General features: G+C 38.1%; 1 protein-coding gene across 5 annotated transcripts in view; it reads right to left on the reverse strand.

The window, feature by feature from the left end:
• Positions 1-24,608, reverse strand: part of LOC108429407 (glucocorticoid receptor) — a 53,143-nt gene that overhangs the window by 22,352 nt on the left and 6,183 nt on the right. The gene's annotated exons all lie outside the window — the stretch shown is intronic.

Consider the following 24,608-nt stretch of genomic DNA (forward strand, 5'->3'; position numbering starts at 1 on the left):
CTGGGCTGATAAGTTGAACATTAAGTCCCATTAAGAACATTAAGTCCCAATGGCCCATTCATATTTCATCCAGTGGCCAATTGAACGTCTCTTAATACTTATATCTTAATACTAAGCTGTAATTTGTGTAATATTTACCTTTTGAATCTCATTTGCTTAGAATATAATGTTAGCCCAATGTAAATTTATCACAAATTTGATTGGAAGCCTAATACTCAGCAGACAGATATTCTTGGTTAAAGCAGACCTACAGCTTTTGTGAGAGTCCATGGGTACGAAAAACTACATAATACATTGGCATATTTTTAATTGGTCCAGTATTATTTGATGCAAAAAGGTTGCCCGCCTAAACTTTAGACAGCTTTACTACTACTACTACACTACTACACATGCTTGACAGCATGATCTAACAAAGGTACTTAATGCATAGCATGATCAACAGCTACGCAGCCCATTGTGCACTCAATATGTAATTCAATCTGTGCCAGACAACTACTTTGATGTTGCTTTGTGACAAATACAGTTCCAGACACACAGTCATGTGTACTGTCAACCTTGCGGCATCGTTGACCCCAAGTGCCTTACATTGACACCCATATTTAGCTCCATCTGAAGGCACACATTAAGCCATCTATCAGCTAGCTGACAGGATGTTTAGGGCAGAGAAAGATAAAGACTTTCACCACATCACAGCAGTAATCCTCGCACTGACTGATTGGAATATCACAACAAAAGGATATAATAGTTTCAGGTTAAGGATATTCTAACACTCAAGCTCAATTTTGGCTCTTGTTCGAATACAATATTCCTGTTTGACATAAGTGATGAGGTGGGCTGAACAAGTCTGACCTAAATTCAGGTCACAGGCAGTCTGGAATGGTGAGAGGAAAGATGACACTATTTATGAAGGGGGACGTCAAGCTCAATGCTGGCAGGCAACCAAACTGGTTTGCTTTTGTAACTACGCCTGGAATTCGGTCCAACCTCACGGCACTGCAAATCATTGCACCTTCCTCTGCTCCCTCTCTGACTTTCAAATGTCTTTCAATGCCACACATACATTTTTCTAATTATACTACGGTGAGCATGGAAGTAGAAACATACAAATAATTTGGATGTTGCTAATTCATGTACAGTATGTCTTTCATGGTAAATATAATATTAGGACAAAGTTTGAGTTATTATATTAAGCACTGCATTTCCTAAGTAAATGTTAAAACAAATGCTGCTGCTTTCAATCTGAATTGCTCTCATATCACTGAAAGAAAGCAAAGTGACACAGTGGAGAAGTCATGTTAACTTATGCCATTTAGGCCAAAAGTAAATGTTTATCTAAAGACATCTACTGTATTGGACAGTGAACAGTTTACAGCCTCAAACAATTACATAACCACATATTCTGACTCCACTTGTTCATGGCCAGCTGCAAATCAATACACCGCGCCAGCATTTTCCCATTCAACTCCCTGTGAGCCATGCAACTGCATGTTTGTGCTAGATCTGCACTCATGTATTGCATGATCCAAGCATAGCAATAGATCCTTTGAGCAATGCCATTAATTGTTTAATCCGTCATACTTCAGCAATAGATCATGTGGATCAAGAATGAAAGCATGAATGGATGTGTAGTTAAGACACTTGTGGGACTGTTCTGGTGGAAAATTTTCAAAACCTCAGTGTTTGGGTGCCTTACTACCATGATACAAGATACCAGTGCCCAATGCATTGGGGGTTGGGGGTTGAGGAGGGTAGTGAATAGGCCTGTATCTTTGTCTTAGGCTACCTTAGTTTAACTTTTGTTAGCCTAGGACACATAGTGCATGACTCAGGAACCAAACTCTACAAAAAGTTAGCTCGCCAGGACCAGGGTGGGAGAGCACTGGTATAACTTAACACAAAATATAAAAGCACACATTAACATAATGTAAGCTTGCTTTATTTCTGAAGCGACAGTTGTAGCAAAGTGTTTCTGCAACACTTTTTAGATCAGTAAACAAACACCGTGGAAGTATTTAATACATGGCTGTAGTAGCATGTAACTTGTGGCAAGCCGCAAAAAACGAATTTCTTTTGTGCACTACCTGCGGGCCACTCATAACACCTGCTAACACCTCAGTGTCACTGCTGGACTAAAAATAGTCTATTAACCAAACATATCCAGTCAACAGCGTCCTGTGGGCAGCATCCTCTGCCCACCAATGAAGGACTAGGAGATGATTAGTTCATACTGTATAGTGTGATTGTGTGTGGATGTATTTGTCTGTCTCCCCTCCAATGGACTGGAGACCTGTCCAGGGTGTATCCTGCCTTCCTCCAAATGACAGCTGCTCCAGCAAAACCTCGTGACCCAGAAGGATAAAGTTTAGGTGTGTGTGTGTGTGTTTTTTTTATCTATCTGGCAAAGATGATACACTGCCCAGCACTACAATGCATCAAGCATCAACCCATTAACTTTAATTAAAATATGCATGTCTTCTAAACTGGCATGGTGTGGTTATGAAAATAAGGTGTTGCACTGGGAGAAACATTTAAAAGTCCACAGGTAATGTGGCATAAGCTGGCAGTTAGTTTAAATTTCAGTATTTGTTTATTTTCTGCCATTCTTGCGCCGGCTCTGTCCAGTAGGTGGTGTGGAAAATGCCTGAAAAGAATGCTTGGAGTGTCTTTCATGCACTGAGTAACCACACACTGTTTCACTCACCAACATGCATGACTAGATCTACATAAACATACACACACTCACACACTCACACAATGTGGTTCAGTGACCTTTGTAATCAGTTTCCATTTTCCCACCTACATGTAAAAAGCTATCATGCTGTGTACAACTCACCTACACATCACCCACAGCATGCATGAGCAAGTGAATCTAATAGTGAAAATTTTAGTTGGGGAGGTAACTTCACACCACCAACACACACACACACACACACACACACACACACACACACACACACACACACACACACACGACAAGTGCATGAAACAGCAGGTTCCACTGCTAAAAACAAAATAGTCAAAAAAGTGAGAATATCAATGTTTTATAGTATCTAGTATCTATATGGAGATTGTGAACCCCCCCACCCCCACCGTGATGCCTCTTCATCTTTATGTTAATACTGTTGTTCATCAAGCACTTTCATAAACAACTGCCTGCTATGACTGTATATAATTAGTTTGTCTCATCAGTATAGACTCATCAGAGGCCTCCAGACCACAATAGTGGGAGCTTAACTGTGGAATCAAGGGTGTTTGAGAAGCATATATTATACGTCTCAGTCATCACAGCTAAGCAGTTGAAGCCACAGGCTCTTATATGAGGTGAGCTCCTCTCAGCTAACCTCCAATTTTTGTTGGCCTGGAACTGAAAACAAAAAAAACCTCATACCTCTTTGTGAAGACACAATACATCTAGCAATCTACCAGGAGAACAGTGCACACACAACCAGTGTATAATTTTAATATATGTAATCAAGCTCAATATTACTCAGTTAAATTAATTTACTTGATTCAAAAATAATCTCTCTCAAAGAATCTGCTTAGTAATTTGTTTATTATAAAGGTGGTCTGCTTTTGCAGCATTTAGGCACATATTCTGCAAATGGAAAAGTTATGTCATGGGTGCACTATATTTCATGTTTTTTGACTCCACTCCATTTCAAATTACCATGAATTCCTCTCCATACACACATATAATCAATAGTGATCAATCTATATACTGGTATGAAAATACGTCCATTTTATTCCATTTCATACTTTAACCACATAAAAACACAAACACATACCGTGACTATCTTAAAAAGCTTGTGCAGTAAGTCCATCTCCATTAATGATTTTGTTTCATATTCATGATGATGGCTCAACTGAGTCATTGCAATGAACTCTGTGCCCAACTCCTCTTCAATGAAAAATATTAATAGTCATTAGGTTTAGGTCACGCAGCAGCGTTGCTGCATGTGAAGATTCCACACCTGGCTGCTGCATTCCTGTCCGACTTGTCACTATGATGTCCCAACCATCATAATTTTTGCAGCAGAAATGAAGACATGAAAGTGCAAGATATGTTTGGATATCAGAGTGAGGAACCGAATGGCCAAACTGCAGAATGGATCAGTTAGCTGGTTCATTGAGTCTGCTTGTACACTAATGCTACAGAAGAAATATTTGACATGTTCACGCACATTTAAATAAAAAGAACATGTTTACTGTTGTTCAAAAACATGTGTCCTCTCACTAAAACTATGAAAGCAGACTTACCCCCAGGTGGGGGAGGACCCAGGTGGGTGGTTATGATGGATTCAACTTCCTTTCGCATGCACATGTGTGACGCAGGCATATGGACACTGCCATTTACACTCGCAATGTTGGTTATTTTTATGTGTAAATAACGGTTTATATTTAATTTTCTTTCACAGCAAACAACACAACAGGCCAACCGATTAGGCTCAGTGATAGTTCAACGTAAATGTAACAAGAAACGTAATGTAACAGGGAACGTTAAGTGCTCTAGATTTGTCCTGTGTAACATAATGTAACACAGAACAAATCTAGAGCACTTAATGAACTAGGTTATAAACACATACTGCATAAACGGACATTGGCTATTGTAATTAAAAACAGCAGTCATTAAGTTGAAAAGTCAGCAGATTTTACATAGTGGAGTATTTTAAGCCTGCCAAAATTATACTCCCCCTACATCTCTGCGGCATTCAAATCAAACATATTCTAGTGACACACAATAGTGTGTAAGTTACAGTATAGAAAGCATATGTCTCCAAGTTCAGTATGGAGGATTTTATCAGGGAGAGTAGAACAACCCCTCCCCTCTTATCTCTGGGATTTGTTCTGGTAACTAATTATAGTCTGTAGGTTACATCACAGAAAGCATACATCTCTATGTTCAACAGGAAGGAAGTCTCTGTTTCTGTATGATTCAGCAATACAATAGCCAATTCAGGAGTCTCCTGGCTGACAGTACAAAAATGGCAGTTAGCTTTCTCCTCCCAGTGTGTTAAGATGTATAATCATGTTGCATTATCAACATTCTGAAAAGATGCAGTGGAGCTTCAAATGTCTCAGAGGAAGTTTGTGCTAGCCTTGCCCCTTCCTGTAATACTACAACATCAGGTTGTCAGAGGTGAAATTGGTTATAACAAGTATGTTGCTCCAGATTTGAGAGTTAAAACTGTGTTTAAAGTGGACCTATTATGCTTTTCTGGTTTTTCCCTTTTCCAGTATGAGACAGAGGGTGAGATGTACAGTATGAGAAAATGTATCTAAATAAGAAAATGTTATAAATACAGCCAAAAATAAAATTAGGAACAATGAAAATAAATATAAGCCCTTTTTGAATTCGTAATACTGAGTGCTGCACCAGCAGCCAAAGTCTTTAGTTCATAACATTAACATAACATCATAATGTTTGCTGTAAAGGAAACAAAGATAAGTCCTTATTTACACACAGAAACAAACGAAATCACATGTGTAATCTGTGGTGTCCATATGCCTGCATGATGCGTGTGCATGTGAAGTTGAAATTCGGCACAATACGTGGCCCTTCAAAAAAGGAACCTCTGCTTACGTTTGCTGCTGGGAATGGGTTTTTGTGATGGTCCACACCAAACAAGCGAATTCAACCCAAGAGTATGCTTTTCTCAGTGCACACGAGTCGAAACAGGATCAAAACAGTCACTGCTTTCCAAAGCTTAGGCTACAGCCGGGGCAGGCTGCATTTCTCAGCTGCTACATCATAGAAGCATGTTCCAAAGTGAAGAACCCTTCGCATACAGCCTATGTTCAGAGTGATTTCGAGGACGCAACTGTTGTATCCTCCCAGCCCTTCAGTCACCCACAGCTCTGTGTGCACGAACAAGATGAAGGAAAAAAAAAAAAAAGACAGCATCACGAAAATGGTGGAAAAAGAAGCTTGTTTTAAGCTTGTTTTAAAATCTAAGTTGTTCTTGCCCTTGAATTCATCTTTATGACCTTAAACGAAGCTTTTACCCATGTATACTTCATCCATCCATACGTTCATTTTCCAAGCCGCTTCTCTGTCAGGGTCGCGGGGGGGGTGCTGGCCAATTGGACATGTATACTTTAATCAAGTGTATTTGTACATATGTACTTTATTGTACTAAGCCCGTTGCTGTATAAGCTACCAAAGCAACAAACAAAATGCAACGTTTTCTCACCAATCCCTCCTCGCCACAATTGCAAGAGATGGGACCTTTCTGGTGACCTCACCACGTAGCGTCTTTAGGACTGTACCATTTGTATGACCAATAGGCTACTAATGTATGACCAACAGGCTGCTAATGTATGACCAATAGGCTGCTAAGGAGGAGTGTTCATAGAACAGTCTTACCGAGGTCCCGCCTGACCTCCGCTGCAGCCCAGGCTTTGGAACGCTACTGACACATGAATAGATTTTCAGACTTATATTGTTAGCATGACATGAAAGACAGTTTTGTTCCCGCAGTCTGTGGCCTAGCTCCATTTTGCCACTCAGCCAGCCGTGTTTTTATATTTTAAAACACTTTTTAAATATAACAAATATCATCTGATGTTAGAAAGAATTTGGCTTAGGCAGAGTTTTAGTTTCTCACATTGTTCTAACCCAACCTACACAAGTCTACTTCATCATGGTAATGTCCACTGGCAAAAAACATACTTGGTGCTTCACATCAATGACACCCTGTGTCAGAACAGAAATGAGGTCATGTACAGTCTTAAAAAGACACATTACACTGTTTAAAAAATGGTGCTTCAAAAAGTGGCCAGGTTTCTTTAACGTCTTGCACTTCCAAATGGAAGTCAACAGAAATTAAGAAGTTCAGTTAACCCAGAATTTTAAGGTAGAAAACAGCATTTTTTCTATAGTGTAACAAAAATCACTTCTTTATCTCTATGAGATAAAGAGACAGAAAATGGTCAAAAATTAATTTTATATATTTTGCTACATAAAAACACAAAAAATAAAATACAAGAGAAATGTATAATTATGGGCCCTTTTAAATATAGTATATGGACACTATATGTATATGGATTCTTTTGGTCTAGATCTAAATCAATAAATCCAAAGTATCAGATTTTCAACACAACAGGCCTGGTTTAACTTGTCAGCTGATTAACAAGACTCTCCTGAGTTGAAAGAAAGAAATGACTGGGAACCACAGCTGCAGAGCTGAATAATGTGCAGAAAATACCTAATTGTGTTTTTTTCTGACCAAAATTGCAATTGTCCATCAAATGTGATATACATTACACTGCAGGCCTGTTTTTTTTACTCACAAAGACTAACACATTTTTTTCATTCTTGAAGCCTGAACGCACAATGTAGTGTAAAAGACAGCCCATTTATAAGCTGTGTATTATTAGATTACTCATTTTCTCTCTGTTGAATAACGTAGGATACATTTCAAATTATTTTGTGATTTAAAAATTACACTCAATTTCAATTTAAGAACAATTCATTGCTCAACCCTACACAGCTGTAACAAGTGCTTGGGGTTTGGACAGACACTACAAACCAAGAAAATGCAACCAAAAACTTCCCTGTAATTTGCAGTCACCTCTCATCTGCTGATGCTTTTGGATAAAGAATGGGCCTGCAACATCCCCTGAAGGCAGAGCTTAGGTTATTCAGCTCAGTGTTTGCCTGAAATGTGTTCTCATGGGTCTTCTTACTGTGAGAGCACATCAGGGCTGCTCTTCCCTTTAGCTGCCAAGCCCTGCCCCCACACCCCCCCTTCCCGTCCTTCTGTCATTCCCTTACTCCATTTTGCTCTGCCCACTCTCTGCACAGAGCGGAGGTGGTTATATAATATTCACATTGTGGCTGGGGCTGTGCTCACAAACTCCTGGCCTCAACCAATGGCGTCCCGCTACACGCATGCAGAATAAAGGAGGTCATGCAGATCATGGGATTATCCGATTCATCTACCCAGAGACAGCCAGACACACACATGCAAGATATTCTACCCCCCCACCCCTTCCTCTAAGCAAAGCTACGGCAGTCTGAGGGGGACTTTTCAGTCGCCGGAGAGAAACTGTTGCATTTTAAAAGCAGGCCTTGTTTTCCTAATCATGTGATTTTTACAAATGTAAGTGCTGCTTAGGGACAGATAAAAAAGTAATAACGATATGTATTACTACTATCACATTTATAAGTTCGCTATTATTATCCAAGTTTGGGGTTTGGGGGGCTGGGGTGTGTGGAGAGTAACTAACAGCAAATCCAAAGACATGGCATGTCCACTTCCTCCTATGCTAACGGTTGTGTTTATGTTCATTCTCTTTGACCAATAAAGGGTCATTAGCAAACCCACCCCCCAGCCCATTTTTCATTACCGCCACTTTCCACTAAGGCTGCCAATGAAACACTGAATGTTCACTGAGAAGAAAGAAACAGCACTCTTGCGTTTGGCCGAAATATGACTGAGTAGCATTTTTTTAAACTGGTGTGGAACACAATGTTGAATCTTACCTTGAATGATCTGCATGGAGGCATGTTTTTATCATTTTTTTTCTTTTCAAAAATTCTAATGGTTACCAAGTCAAATTTTCTGTTCACCCAATTTAGTTACATTTCTTGAATTAAAGTTAAAATTATGCACCCTAACACTCTGTTATTGTTCCATCTCAAATTCAAGGTATGCTGGAGTACAAAACATACAAATTAAACAGCTGCATGTTAAAGCAAGTCTGAAATCTTAGCCTTGGGATCTTGATTCAAACCTCAATTTACAGCAGTGTTACAATGTTCAGGCTGAATTATTGGAAGAAATACAGCCACAGAATCATGTCTGTTTGCAGTCACAAATTGTGTATATGAAATAAATGCCTTAAAGCCATACATATTCAGTAATAATCAGAAGTAGCCCGAACTATTTACTGAAGGAAAAAACATATAAAGCATACAAAGTAAAAATATGCAAGCTGAATGTCTGTTACAAGCTTCAAATGTCACCCTGAATAGTCAAAGGCAAGCCAAAGTAAGACACTGATGTCCATTAAGCCAAGCTTCCAGAAAAGACTGCTGTGCCATTTTCCAAAAAATAGAAATTCACAAAACGTATAACCAAAACCAACAAACATTATTACTATTAAAATGACAATCAGTGCCTTTAAATTTATCTTTAAACATTTTATTAACACAATATTATAATAATATCGTAGACTCTAATAAAAGGTGAGGTAATGATTGAACACAATGCGTTTCACACTTCTCGCTTCCAATTCTAGTAAGGACCTCTTAGAATAAGAAACGTTCTGGTACACAATTAAAAGTTCAGAAAGTAAATGTTGAATAACCCTTGAATAACCAGAAACCACAGACATTTATATGTGATAAGTTTCAGGAGACTGCCTTTTAAAATCAGGGTGCGTATTACCAAGAGACATGGCATATTTTATTCAAGTGACACTTCAAAGAGCTGCAGGACTAAAGTTTAGTTTCATTGGAAACTAAGGCTCACTGAGAAGGGTGAAGAACCATTAAATTGCATCATAACACATGACTTCACCAGTTGCGAATATGCTTCAGCATCCCATTTATGTATACAGTCTTAGCTTGCTCCACTGTTTCTGATGGTGAGAAGCGGAGCTACTCCCACCCAACTAGCAACTAGTAGACCATAGTTAAATAAATGCATACAAGTGTTATGAAGAATTATGAAAAACATAATATTCAATCATTCATTCACCGAAGTCTAGCAGTTAGTAAGTTTCTGGTAAATTAGCTTTTACTCACTGTGGCTTCGTATTCGTCAGCTTCTTCTTAGAACTTTCTCTTAAATAATGCAGCACTGGCGAATAAGCCAGCTTTACTTTTGCCCAAGGTATGTTGTCCATTGCTATAACTAACGTTATTGCTTACATCATTTAGTTAGAAAACGGTGTTTTGTGGGTGATTTCCTTCTGATTGTGGCCATGGGGTAATTTTCTAATGGTTTGTCTACAATGAAAAAGAGTAGGTGGGGGTCATCATTCTCACAATATCAATGTCTCTGGGACATGACACTTCCTAGCGAACCTCCCAAAAAATGACATCAGCCCCTGGCTCAATATCATGTTACTTTTATTGAACATTAGCGCTGCTGGATAAATTGTATTTTTATAGTTATTGTGACACAAGTTTCCACAATAAAACCATTGTTAAGAGCAGTGACGACAGAACAGAGCAAACCTCACGCATGCCGCATGAAAGATACATCATTATATTGCTGGCACAAACTGTTAGAAGCCTAATAAGTGCTTCTCTGGGCTGGGACTGAATCCTGCTCCCATGTGGTTGACAACTGTGACATCCTAAACTACAAGCCTGTAAAACATTAGAGCTCCAAACATTAGCATTTCTCTCACAACTATCACTGTGTTTTATGTGTGAATGAGGCAATAATAATAATAATAATAATAATAATAATAATAATAATAATAATAATAATACTACTGTCACCATGTATTTGATAAAGAGAAATAAATAAAAAATATTTATTCATTCTTGTAAAAAATAAATACATTCATTTGTTTTTACAGCCTTTATAAAAAAGCTGTCAAGGTAATGCTGACCGTCTCTCAGCCTTTCAGGACCAAAAAATGTGCAGTTCTGATATAAGCAGCTGTGAGAGCGTATTTTCTTTTTATTTTGCACAATAGTATTCATGGGGCAATGGTGCTTTTGTAATTTTACATTTTGCTAATTGCTTAATGGAGAGCTAAGTTATATCTGTGTTCACAAAGAAGGTCTGTACTTGTGTCACAACCCGCCAGACCCACTGCTTCTCATGTCGTCATCGCGATATCCAACAGATTAATCTGACTTTGCATTTTACGTCAGTATCACACAGCCCCACTTGGCACAATCAAACACTGGTTATGGGTTTGTACACCTTTTCAACAATGGAATTCCATGACTTCTCGTGACTTTTCCATGGCATAAAATAAAATATCTACGGCAAATATTTAGCATAGTGCTGGGTGACTGAACTATACTGGTATACCATGATGCTAACATACCATTTCCTGCTTTTGTGATAAATTTAGCCATTTTTGATAGATAAGGAACATTTAATTTTGTCCACTTCACTCATGGTATCATACATAATTAATGTTTAAATTAACATTAAAGTTTATTAGCACCTGACAGCATGATGCTGTGACATCCCATGATACTGAATTCTATCAGTAACCGCCTAGCAGTGATTTAGCAGACAACTGTTCAGAGGAAAAAGACATGCATTTCTAAATATTACTTTAATAATTACATATTAGCAAGTAAGTCAAAATACAGTTTAACTGGACTGAATGCCAGTGAAATTGAAATCTGACCAATGTACGGATCTCGGCACCAACAGAGAACAGATCCGTCACTCTGCTCTACACATTCATGTTCCAGAATTACAGAGCGTGCGCGTTAATTCATTTGACTCCTCAGTCATCCCACTGCAAACACGTCCATTGGTTTCATTTATCAAGAGTGGTTTAGTGTCTTGTCATAACGTAATGACATCACATAACACAGACACGTTATGCACACACATCATGATTAGGTGGACATCATTCTCAATTTCATTACATTTAGCTCAAAATTAATTACCAATAACAAAGATATATATATTTTAGCCAGTGAACTGGTTTAGTGTTGTTCGGGAGGGATTAGTTTTAAATGTTGTGGAGAGTTAATACATTTAGGGAGGTAATGTATGTGTTACTGAGTCATTTTAGTCCTGTCCAAATCTGCAATGTCAGTGACTTTATAAGGCATTTTTACAGTATTTATAAGAGGGATGTAACAAGAGTCAGTTCACATCTTTGAGCCCCCAGAGCACAACAAATAATAGTCAACAACAAATAATGAGAGTACCTCAGCAGTTAGCTTGTCATTTCTTAATGTAACTGCAGCATGTGATGTTTATTTAGCCGCCACTATGCAGACAAAGCGCTGTGGACCTGAAGCGAACATGTTAGCATTTACAGCAGTGCTTCTGTCGCTATTGCTTCTGTCGCTAGCTTGACTCACAGTATAGAAGCACTGTGTGAGAAACAGCAGAGGTGTGTTCTTCCTCTCACATTTGGCCTGCTAACTCATCTTCTGCACTGTTTGTATGTCAAAACATCTCAAACAACACACACATCCTAGCTAAGATTCATATTAACAACATGTCAGTACAGCTGGTCCACATGCAGATGCATCAGTCTTTTTTGCATCTAAGTGCTTTTTGTGATCTAGTCTCTTTAGTGCTGCAAATGTCATGAAATGATGAACCACATGGTGGAAATTTGTCCAGGAAATTCCTTAATTTTTACAGCATTATTTTCCATGACTTTTCCAGGATTTCCATGATCCATATAAACCCTGGTATTTTGGTTTTATTTAAATATTAACTGAATGTGTTAAAATAATATTTTATGTAAAAAAAAAATATATATATATATATCATAAAAACAGCATAAATTTAGTTCCATAAATTGTTCAATGAAAGATTGTTCTTTGGAAAATTTGTGTATTAAAACCAATTAAATAGATCTGACATTTTTGGAATGACAGCTGATTTATAACATGTTCAAAAGAAAAGAGAACTATTAATAAACTAGTGCAAAAATGTCAAAAGGTCCATATTACTACCTAATTGAAGCATCATAGATCTGTGATCTACATCATTGTTGCAAATTATGAAATAGTGTACATATGTTACAAAGTTCAGAGCTAATTATGGATGTTGGCCTGTCATTAAATACAAAACAGAAGGGGGAACACACTGCAAGACAAACGCTGTGGCACTGGAGTATAGCATTGCAACCAGCGCAGCCCTCTCAGGAAAATAGCCTGAGCCTACATTTTAGAAAACTGATAGTGGATGAACAGTAAGGCATGACCAAGAGTGACTGAGGCATCTAAACAGTAGTCCCTACCGGTACCTCAAAGCTTCATGTGAATGCAACAAGGAGATGAGAGAGGGGCCTGGCATGATCAAAGCAGTATGCCATCACAGATGTCCACAATGTATGTCAATAAGTGACATTTACAAGCCATTTCTGACATGCTGAGTCATTGCAGCTTGCAAAGAAGTAACTTGACTAAAAGTAAATGGTGTTCCTTTTCTCTGCCACAGGGCACCAATAAAAGATTTCATGGCTTGTTCAGAGCGAACCCAATTCAATTACTATCTGACATGTCCTCAGCGCTAAAGCAGACAAATGGTGAGGGAACCGGCGAACATTGTGCCATTTCCCTCTTTCTTTTATGTGATTACCCTTTATTTAACACATTATAGCTGTAGAAAAGCTGACGAAAACACACTGTTTATTGTATGTGGCAACAGATTAAAGTAGTTTAGGACAGTCTTCCCCTGTAAACACAAAATTAACACTACAAAAAGAAAAATTACGCAGACTTTCTGGCAAAAATGTAAACATAACATGCAAAAAAAAGTCAAAATATGTCTGTGTAGTTTTGAAAACCATGGAGACTGAAGACTCCCTTGCTATACTTACATGCCTCAACGGAAAAGGATGCAATTTTCAAATTCTTGGATATCTGCCATAGTTAAATAAAGCACGCCCAATGAGGAGTGGCAGGTTAGTAACAAATACACACCCCCACTTCCTATGCAATGTCCCACATCTGGCCAGAATTTGCGACAGTAGTAAATGTTCCCTCACGTGGACATGCTGTTAAGAAGATGCAGTATGGGACCTTGTTAAAATTGGTCTTATATAGACGTCCGGTGGTTTTAAAATGTTGCACATGACAAACACAAGTCTTTTTGGAAACGTTTGATAAAATAACAGCTTTAACATCTGGTTATAAGCTAGCCAAAAAAAAAAAACAGTAAATGTTGGATTCACCTATGTGAGAGCATTTTCATTAGTAAAAAGAGCACATGTGAAGAGCAGGCGAGCTGCCACATAGCCACCTGGCGTGCCCTCAGGAAGTGCAGAAAATTGCAGGAAGCCTATGTCCTTAGCTGCCCTGCCTGTTAAAGGCAGAGAGACTGGAAGCAGTTACACACCTGTAATCAACATGAGCTTATAAAGACAACAAATGAGGTTGAGGCAACATACATGTTGCTAATGTTCTTCTATTCTTTTAATAAAATCTATGGGTCTTAAGATACTAGGACAAAATGTGGTAAAATAGGGAAAACAATAAGCTTCAGAAAATTTTTTACACATCTACGCAGAGTGTGACATGCAAATACTCTCAGGTAATCTATCATTTAACAAAAACAGCATTAAGATAGATTGTAATCTACTCCCACCACCACAACATTCTATTAACTAGCAACCAGGGTAATTATTTCAGCATTGAAAGTTGTTTGTTTAGTACATTTAATAGTACTGAACAGTCTTAAACAGTTCAGAAATTGAGAAATCAAAAAAACAACACAATAAAAAAATATACCTACAAGGACCAATTCAAAGAGGAGGTCTCGGTAGACTTATTAATGCAGTCACAATTACATTTTTCATCGATGGACATCGATGGTGAAGAAAGAACGCACATGGTGAGTGAACATGATTAAGTGAACAATGAGAGCAGATGCAAGACATGGGGACCTACTGAAGTGGCCAGTCAGGGTACCGTCCACACAATTAAAGCTATGGTTTATCAAAGTTGTGGTTAAAAGGACTGAATGGTCTAGCAGTGCTAACTAGGCCTTTTTAATCAACACTACTTGCAGGAGGTACAATGGTAACTTAGGCATGCACATTATTAATGAGTTTAACACAAGGCACTGAACAATAACAACACCCACACCTTCTGTGCATTACCCCCCATATCTTAAAAAAAAGTTCTGTGTGTCATAGAAGGGTCAGGTGAGAAGTTAGAACAGGAAGTAGAAAAGAGGTCAGCTGAAAATGGCAGAGCTGCAACCTGCACCATCCTTCACATATACAGTACTTGCTTTACATCCACCCACCAGCCACGTTCAAAGGCATGACGGGGAAGACGAAGTGTACGTGCAGGCTGTGCGAAATGAAAGAACAGGTGATCTGCTATGTGCGGGAAGTGCCCAAAATGACAGAGGCTCCATTATAATATCTATGCTTGTAGTATTTGCTGTCAGGAGTCAGAAAAAACAGAACATCCCAGAGCCAAAGACTTCATGTACATACACTCAGGTATTTTTCCCCATACATGATATAATACTGTGTTATAAACATTTTGAATGACAACTGAAAAGTGCTTGGCAATTGAAATTATTTCAGGTGTATCTCGCTTAGATCAGTCTAGTTAATATAAAACAGAAATAACTACCTTTTTTCCATAAATCATATATAAATCTGTAAGTTAATCAAGTTCTCTACAGGTTTTATAACAAACAAGAATCTTTTTTATACTGCAAACGATCATTCTTTTAAACAGTCAATATAACATGATTGCTTTGGAGTCCTCTGCCTTCGACATATTGTAGGACAGTTGTATACCTAACTGATTGGATAGCATCATTCTGAATCAACAGGGAGCAACAGATTGAGCAATGCTTTCCAGCATGGACATCCTGGCTACCCATGCTTGTGACATCAGTGCAAATCAAACTCAGCTCCCAGGGACAGGATGCAAACTTCTTAGCTGACAACAACACGAAAAAGCTGGAGGTACCAGAAATTTTTAATGTCTAGCACTTGGACTGCAGTCACTGATGAGCATCATGCACTTTCAATATAAAAAATATAAAAACTATAATACTTTCATTATCTTGATGATCTCTTTCCATAAATGCATCACTGTGATAACAGAACAGATCAAATTACCTTACATGCACACTGCACAAATGATGTAATTACTGTATTGCTATTGTAGCATTAGGAGCTGTGTCTAATATTATTGCATGGTGTGCTCTCTCCTGCTCCCATGTGTGCTCTGCTATACAGTCAATTACAAAACACACCTCAAAAATAAATTATTTATATTTATTATAGTGGTGTCACACAGTAATACAGCAGTTTCGAACAACAAGACTGTATCACCATTTGGAACTTTTAAGATATTAAAAATATGTTCACTGGTTTTGTCATTTTTGTGCCTACTGAAAAATAACTGTTCAGGACATGCTTTCTGTTTTTTTATATGCCTGCAGTTCTGCTGTAAATAGCCATCAGTATTTTTTTTATTTTGCACTTTGCACAGGAGTGAATTTTGTAATTTTTGCTACTATAACCAACTGTTTTATTTTTATACCACACAGCCCTAAATTACATAAAGTACTGCATGAACATCTCAGTTTATTCACTCTACAGTCAAAACTATGTGGACACCTGAACATCACACCTAATGAGCATGCTGGACATCCTCTTCCCAAAGCATGGGCATTAATATAAAGTATGCTGCAGAACTAACTTTAAGCTTCACTGGAACTAATGGGCCTAGCCAAAACCCTGAAAAACAACCCCACGCCATTATCCCTTCTCCACCATACCACTGTTACTATGCATTCCGGTAGCCAGTGTTCTCCTAGTATCCATCTAATCTAGATTCGTCTATCAGACTGCCATATACTGAAGTTTGATTCATCACTCCAGTACACATTTCCACTCCTCCAGAGTCCAGTGGTGGTGTGTTTTATACCACTCCAGCCAACACATGGCACTGTGCATAGTGATTTTAGGCTTGTGTGCAGCTGTTTGACCAGTGAAATCCATTTAATGACGCTCCCAACACACAGCTCTTGTGCTAACGTTGTTTCCAGCGACAGTCTGGAACTCTGTAGTGAGTGGTGCAACAGAGGATAGGCGATTTTTATGCACTATGAGCTTCCACGCTTGCCAACCCCACTCTGTGAGTTTGCATAGTCTAGCACTTTGTGGATTAACTGTTATTGCTCCTAGACTCCATACTTTTCACAATAACAGCACTTACCGTTACTGACCGCGGCAAACCTGGCAGGGGAGAAAATTTCACAAACTGACCTGTGGGAAAGTTGGCATTCTATGACAGTGCCACATTTGAAGTTTCTAGGCTTTTCAGTATGAAAGCTGTAGTGCCAATGTTTGTCTATGTAGATTACATGGCTATACGCTCGATTTTGTACACCTGTTAGCAATGGATGTGGCTGAAACACCTGACCTCAGAAAACAGGAGGGGTGTCCACCTAATTTTGGCTGTATAGTGTATCTTGTAAGCTTGTTTGAAAAACACAGGGTTGGTTCCAGATTTTTTCTCGATGCCCTAAGCTATTTCATTAATTTATTCAAATCTACAACCAGCACAAGTGATTTAATTTAATAGAGGGCTGATTAGTCAAACCAGGTCTTAGATGGCAACTACAAACAATACTGGGCTAACAAAAGGAGAGGTTTGGAAATGGTTAACTTACTGTATTAATGTTATTTTGAATTTATTGTAATATTAGTATTCCTAAGCAAATAAACACTGCTCAGTTAATTTGATGTTTACATATAATTTTCTAAAGCATTTGCACAGTACTGTACATACAAATCTGTATTTGCAAAAGCACATGTACTGATCTGCCATATTTTCAAAGCTAGTATGGAAATTCTTGCTCTTTCTTAATTACAGTAGTAGGACAACACAGCATTGATCCTCAGGGAAGCAACACCATACAACCTCTAATAAACGGAAAAAAAAGACATGTAGACCACTAAGTAAACACAATACATTTCATTTCTCTCAGATTACCCTCCAATGATTCTGGCTATTCAGAGGTAGGAACTCTCAAACATTAACAAATAAGCATAGAAAATAACTGTCATGTACAATGCCAAAAACACTGGATGCATCCAGAATAGGATTTCAGCAATTCACTGCATCCTTTAACATCATTTCATTTATGACCAACGGATATTAAGCTCATCTGTTATGTTCTGAACACAGATCACAGAGTTGGGTAATTTAGCACATGACGCAGACACATCATAGGCTGGTTAATGTTTAATGCTTTGTAAGACATGGTGGATCTTCTGCTAATGTAACAGTATAGAGCATATCATATAGACTAAGCAGATATCACGAAAAGTAGTGACTTTCTGAGAGGAAGTCCTAAGTGGTAATCACAAGTGCTCACAAGACCTCAGTGGCTCTCCTTAGCAACCTATGCTATGGAGACCTGTCTTAAAAAAAAATCTGTAATTTGTCCTGTTGTACAGAGTATTGCACATTTGTAGATTAAATCTCAATATAGTTTAAAACAATTTGTTCATATCAAAAGTACAAAAGTATTCCATTTTGATTTACGGATGCAGTAATTTCTTTTGACTTCCAAGATAATAACCAACATACAGTCATACATCAGTAAGAAATGTCAGTGTTCCTACAGACCATTCTTACTAACAAGCAGTTTTGATGGAACCATTTTCACCTTTTCTTTTTAGACTTAATTTAAAGACTGCTTTCCCACAGCACAAGCAATTTAGTACCTACTTCCTACTTCTGCTGCAAACAGTGGAGAACTAATTTTGGTCTGGAAAAAAAAAGCCATTTGGCAGGGAGAAAAACAAAGCTGAGTGGAATGTAATTAGTGGATGAAAAGCTCCTTTCCCAGGCGAGGAAAAGGTTTTACATAGAAGATGGTAGACATTAGAGGAAAATCTCCAGCAGTGTGTCACAGCAAGAGTTAATTTCTTTTAATGCTGTGTTGCAAAGGGAGGGATGGTCAGTAGTCCTGACAGTAATCATGAACGAAAAAGAACAGCAAATGGTCAGAGAGACAAAACAAAGAGAGAAAGAGAGTACATAATATGCAAGTGTGAGTGAGGAACATTTCTCACCAATTCAAACATGCAGGACCCTCAAAGTAAACAATGAATTATGTGATAATCTGGGCTATGTTTTAGTGCCAGTAGGGTTACTGTATACAATCTGGACTGGTAGGTTTGGTCATCTGCTAATGGGCACTCAAATTGCATTGTCATGCCAGGCTGGCAGAAAAGTTATAAAATAGGCTTTTGCGCAGATTATGTTAATCATTACAAAACAAAACCTTCACCCTGGGTACAAAATGTTATGCACTTTCAAAAATTTATACAGTGTAAAAAAGAAATGTATGAAAAAAGAAGTATCAAATGCTAAATATTGTCACCACTGTTGCTGACACAGGAAAAACTGTGCACCCTACTGCCACTTTAACTCTTCCATCCTTCCAATCTTCAAACCAACGAGTTACAGCTGCATCCCCTCCACAAAAGCTCTTCCCAAAGGATTCACTGACATGACAGCATTTCAAAAGCTAGGCCACAGCCAAAAAAGGTGAATGCTCCTCATTTGTACTACATACAGCAAAACAAAAAAATTTACAGCCACCTTGTCATATCATCTGAAAGGTATCAGTGCACGACATTTGATGGAGAAAATACTGCTGATGTAAATGATAAACAGCTGGAAAGTGAACCACTGATATGAATGATGTAATCTGGCATTCCAGGCGGGATTTTCATACCCTTCCCAAGATTTCTGTACCCTTCACACTGCATGGCTAGCTACTTACTGGTTGCGGTTGGGGTTGTAATAAAGTTGGAGCTGCCCCTCTCTTCACTGTCAAAGCCTGCTTGATGTCGTGCAAGGTTCAAGAAACTGTTGGGAGTTAAATGGACAGAGCAAACTAATGACTATATTAAAGTTGTCCAGGATCCTGTTAAAGCTTGTGTTGTAAATTTTTTGTTCCACCTTAAATGGTGCAGCAGTTGCATTGTACAAGCTGTAGCATTTAAGATGGAATGCAACACTTGATTGAGAAGCTGCCGAACAGGAACATCAACCATGCCTGCTGACAGTTTGATGCCTTGGAAGAGGTATGAAGTGTGCCACAGAACTGGAACGCCTTAGACTGGAACTGTCCATTTCTATGCATAGTCTGCCATTTTCATTGCTGTTGCTTTGTTAGCTATTTTTTCTTCACAGCACCTGCTGGCCAAGAACATGAACAGACATGTGTAAATTTTGGGGGCATGGCATAAAATGAATGAGACGACAATAATTTAACATCTTTAGGCACATTTTACTGCCCTCTTTTGCATATGTGGGATTTGCATTTGAGGGAGGGGACAACACTGGTTGAGGTGGTATGTCAGTTTCATGTACTGAACTCTCCTTATTCAACTATGCCAATGTAAACACATTTCTGTAACAGTGTTTAAATACTACATCAAACTTATCTTAAAAGTTGAGTAAAATGATGACAATATGGTGATGGAGAGAGATGTACCAGAAAACACTGGTCTATGTTGAAACTGATAATGAAATCTGTTGCTTAAAATGTCTAACAGTGTATTTTCAGTGGGGTTCCACTCCCTGCCTTATATCTCCAGATTTCACCTCTTCTTTGAAACCGGAGGCCATCTGTAAAAGCATGGTCTAAGACTGTGCTTTCAACAAGATCCACTGTATATGCAACACATCTGCAAGTTCACTGTGTGTTCAGCTGAAAAAATAAACATTTTGACTGCGACACAAATATGCTAACGTGCAGATAAGATTTCCTTGGGATGCATATGCCAAATTTCAAAGGAAATAATGCTCCCATACCAAAAGCCACTGAAAAATCTGTGACCAAAGGGAACCATAAAAAGGCAGAAAAGCAACAGCCTGGGGGTAAAACTGCAACTTTTAGCCCAACTGGCTCTGATCCCATTTACAGTATCGCTCCTCCTCCACCAAAAAACGGACCAAAAACTTGAACATCACAAACATGTCCAAGCAGAAATCTGGTTGGCACAGCTCCTTATAGAGAGACAATCATAATTAGGCTAAACTATTTGATGCCTGCCAGCATCTCCAGGGTGGGTTACATTCCACCATTTTAAAGAACGCTCTGCATTGGGTGACTATGCCTTTCTTTATACTACGGCTGTCATGATAATTATATTAAAATTGATTACAAAAAGAAAAACACTGATTCGAATTTGTTCTGATGATTATATTGATTATAATGTGCCCTTTTAATTCTCCTATCTGAAACTCAGTCTAAGTATAAAAAATATCTGTCGATAACTTAATTACTCAACAACAGTCGATCGTGATAGCAATCCCTACACAAATGCTCTTTTAGAAAAAAGGGGTCACCCACTGACTTCTGAGAAGATTTTTTCAGGGCAGGCTATAGGAAGGAAACGAAGGGTACAAAAAGTTCCTTACCTACATCTGATTGGAAGATTGCTTTGAGAGTTCAAAGCCAAACCATCCTGTAATCAGACAGTCTGTTGCAATAAGCAACTTACGTGTCTCACTGAAATACAGAAAAATACTTGCAAAGCAGGGTTGAAGAAACAGTTATGCTTGTTTGCATAAATTTGGTGCTTGGCTGAGGCTGGCAGAGACCAGAACCGCAGTATGCCAGGAAAAGGCTGAAGGAAGATGGAGGAGTTACAGAGGGCTCATCTGTTGCACTTTAACCTTCTTTAAACAGAGGCATGCCTGTAAATATACAATTTGTGCACTGCGGTTGAGATTCTGCCATTCAGTCCATGTAATCCGATGAGTCAAAATTTGTATAGCACTGAAAAAGTGAAAGTAGCTTAAAAACTGAAAATCGAAGGGAACAACTTTGGAGTACTGAGTGCCAAAAGCAGTTCAATAGTAACATGAAACAAGTCAACTAAAGGCACAGTACAAAACAAATATAATCAGGTCGACACATCTGTTCTTTAAATGAGGAAAACTGCAGCAACCGCAGAACATCGAAACCAAGATCCACAGTAAATTATGCGTGACCAGATCTGGGTAAACAGAGGTGAAATAAGACAGCAGGGCACTGTAGATAAACATGTTAAAACCAGACCACAATGGACTAAAATTGAATGTTATGAAACCCGCATTCTCTATTTATTTTGGGTTTTTCTTTAAGCTGAAACTAAACCCTGTTCAAACACTACATATACACACAGCGCACCACAATGCATTTAAATAACACTCTGAATGATCATCTTAAACCGTTAAAAACCAGTCATTGAAACAGGATACACTCTAAAACCGTCTTTAAGAACTTCAAACAGTGTCTGTAATTCTGTTACTACAATACCCTGATTTAGACCTTATTTGGATCACTGACACATTATCATACAACACTGAGGCTAAAATCACACTGACTGATCCTAAACATTAAACAGCAGGCTAGTGTTTAGTAGTGCTAATTGACTGCAGTTCTACACATGGGTCTTAACAGAAACAAACGCTGCAATTTAGCATTACGTGATGCACTTATTTCAGTTAAAAAGCAGTGCCCTGGAAAAAAAGGAACATTCGTTCACACAGTACATATGACAGTAACAGGGCTCCAAGCTGACTTTTCAGTTGACCAATTACTAATTAAATTATAATTGAAAAAAGTCTAAAAAAGTCCTGTCACATTGTAGACAGCCATGCTTAGTTTCTCTTTTAATTACTTGATGGGCATACAATGTCCTATGTTATCAACATATATTGCCAATTTCTGCAATGTATTGTTAACGCCATGTAACAAGCGTTATAAAAGCATTCACAACACTTACAGTGGAAGTAAAATTTACATTTAAGGATAATTTTGCATACATCTATATCCAATATATTTGAAGTCTCTATAATCCTAATCTTGAAACTCAAAATTCATATTACTTCCCGTCGCAAACTTATTTTTCCTCAGTTGATCTAAAACTCTCAATTTTAAATGTTACCACTATAGAAAGCAGGCCTGCCTGTGTTATCCTAAAGTTATCAGTCTTTAGTAATCACAAACAGTAAAACAGAAAACTAATTACAGGCTAACTACTGTCCAATTTCAAGGGCATAGGAACATATAATACATTCAGAAGTAATTTGTATTACTAGATGCTCTTAAGAGAAGTCTGAGGTGTCATGACAGATGTGGTTTTAGCAGTTAAAGTAACCCAGAGGCTACATGCTACCATTTATAAAATTTCGATGATAACTTCGCATTTCTCATTGGAGAAAAACCACCAAGGGTTTATACTTCAACCTCAAGTAACTGTACCACCAAGTAGGTTAAACCCACATGTGAGAGCAGTAACTGCACTCCAACTAATTCCAAGCAGAATGCATAGGTTCTATACGTCACTAGCGGAACTCATGGTGACTAAAATCGATACTAGGGCACAACGGTGTCCTATACTTGTTTTCGCCTGATACTTGTTTTCAGGACTGAATATTCTGCTATCTATACAATCCTGCAATTTGCAAATCTTGCAAAACAAAACAGAAGGAAGATCAAGTGTCTTTTAGGTCTATGAAAACCTCATCCTTACCATAATCTGTTCTGCACTGGCTGCACATGCAAAGAGCGAAGTGGATACAATGGACAAATCCAGTAGTTATCAATGCTGAAGTCTACTGAGAAACTGACTCCTGATCTCAGTACAGGCCTACTGCAGAAGCCTAATGTGAGGAATCAACATATAAATTAGAGCTAGTCAAGGATAACATTATGCATTCCTGTCCTACATCCAACAGTACATTAAAGAAAAAAAACAGCATACTGACATATAAACCCGAAATGACGTGGGTTAAAAAAAAAAATATTCTTGCATCTTAGAGCTCCTAGAATTCGGTCCTGTTGCAGGAAATTCCATTACTTTGATTCGCAGATGGAAGAACAAGTTGAAACAAACACAACTATTCTAAAGGAGGGGTTGTTAACTTGATATGCTGCAGAGTGTGGTATAACCTATTGAAGCACTGCACCATCTGTGTTTGAGTCTCAGTTTATAACCATCAGCATTGGGCAAAGTTATCTGTGTAAGCATGGCTAAACATAGGACACTAACAAGCTCAATCAGCATATGAGAAACAAAGGGATTCCCTTATGGATTGACCCCTACAGCATAAGGCTGGGTTTAACCTATGTTTAGAAAACTGCCCTACATCATTCTGAAGAACTGTAACACTGAGACCGGTCAGCTAATCAGATCAACTCTGCTTATGAAGAGCTGTCCACTATGTCTGACTCCTGAAATTCAATTGCGTCTATCCGCTTGATGGACACAGATTTGAATTAAATTTCCTCATTACAAGTAACAGTGCAAATGTGTAAATTAATCACAGGACTCAATCAGGGGCAGCTAAGTCTAGCAAATTTTACTACAGCTGCAAACTTACAGATAATCTAAATATCTCAAAAACTATTCAAGTGTTTCTAACATCAAAGTTTCAAATGACAAAGTTATTCACCACATAAAGAGTGCATCATTTGTTCAGTTTAATTGCTTAAAATATGTTAACTACTGAATAGTGATCACTGTTTTTTATAGCCTTTTGTTCATTTTTGTATATTCATATTGTATATCAAACTTCAGGAAAACCAAATATTGTGATGTATATCATGTATCATGAAAATATCTTGAAGTATCATGATATATTTTTGTCCTACCACCTACTCCTACTCCACAGCATCAAAAATACCTTATTTAACCTCTTAAACTCATTGAGACCACCAGTGGTTCCAAAACACACTTTGTCATATAACTTTCAAATTTTATATGAAAGCTGCAACGGTCTTCTTTCCAGTCAAACAGATGAGTGATGTAATTTTAAACCCTTATAGAACCTGAACTCACAATTTTTTGTGAACTGAAAGTCGACCCATTTTTCCGCAAATCCAGGCTATAAACTATAAACAGATGGCGTCTCTTCAGTGATCTGCTCTGTAAAAATTATTTTT

Source organism: Pygocentrus nattereri, chromosome 16 (assembly GCF_015220715.1).
Source record: "Pygocentrus nattereri isolate fPygNat1 chromosome 16, fPygNat1.pri, whole genome shotgun sequence".
In the NCBI taxonomy this organism is placed as follows: domain Eukaryota; kingdom Metazoa; phylum Chordata; class Actinopteri; order Characiformes; family Serrasalmidae; genus Pygocentrus; species Pygocentrus nattereri.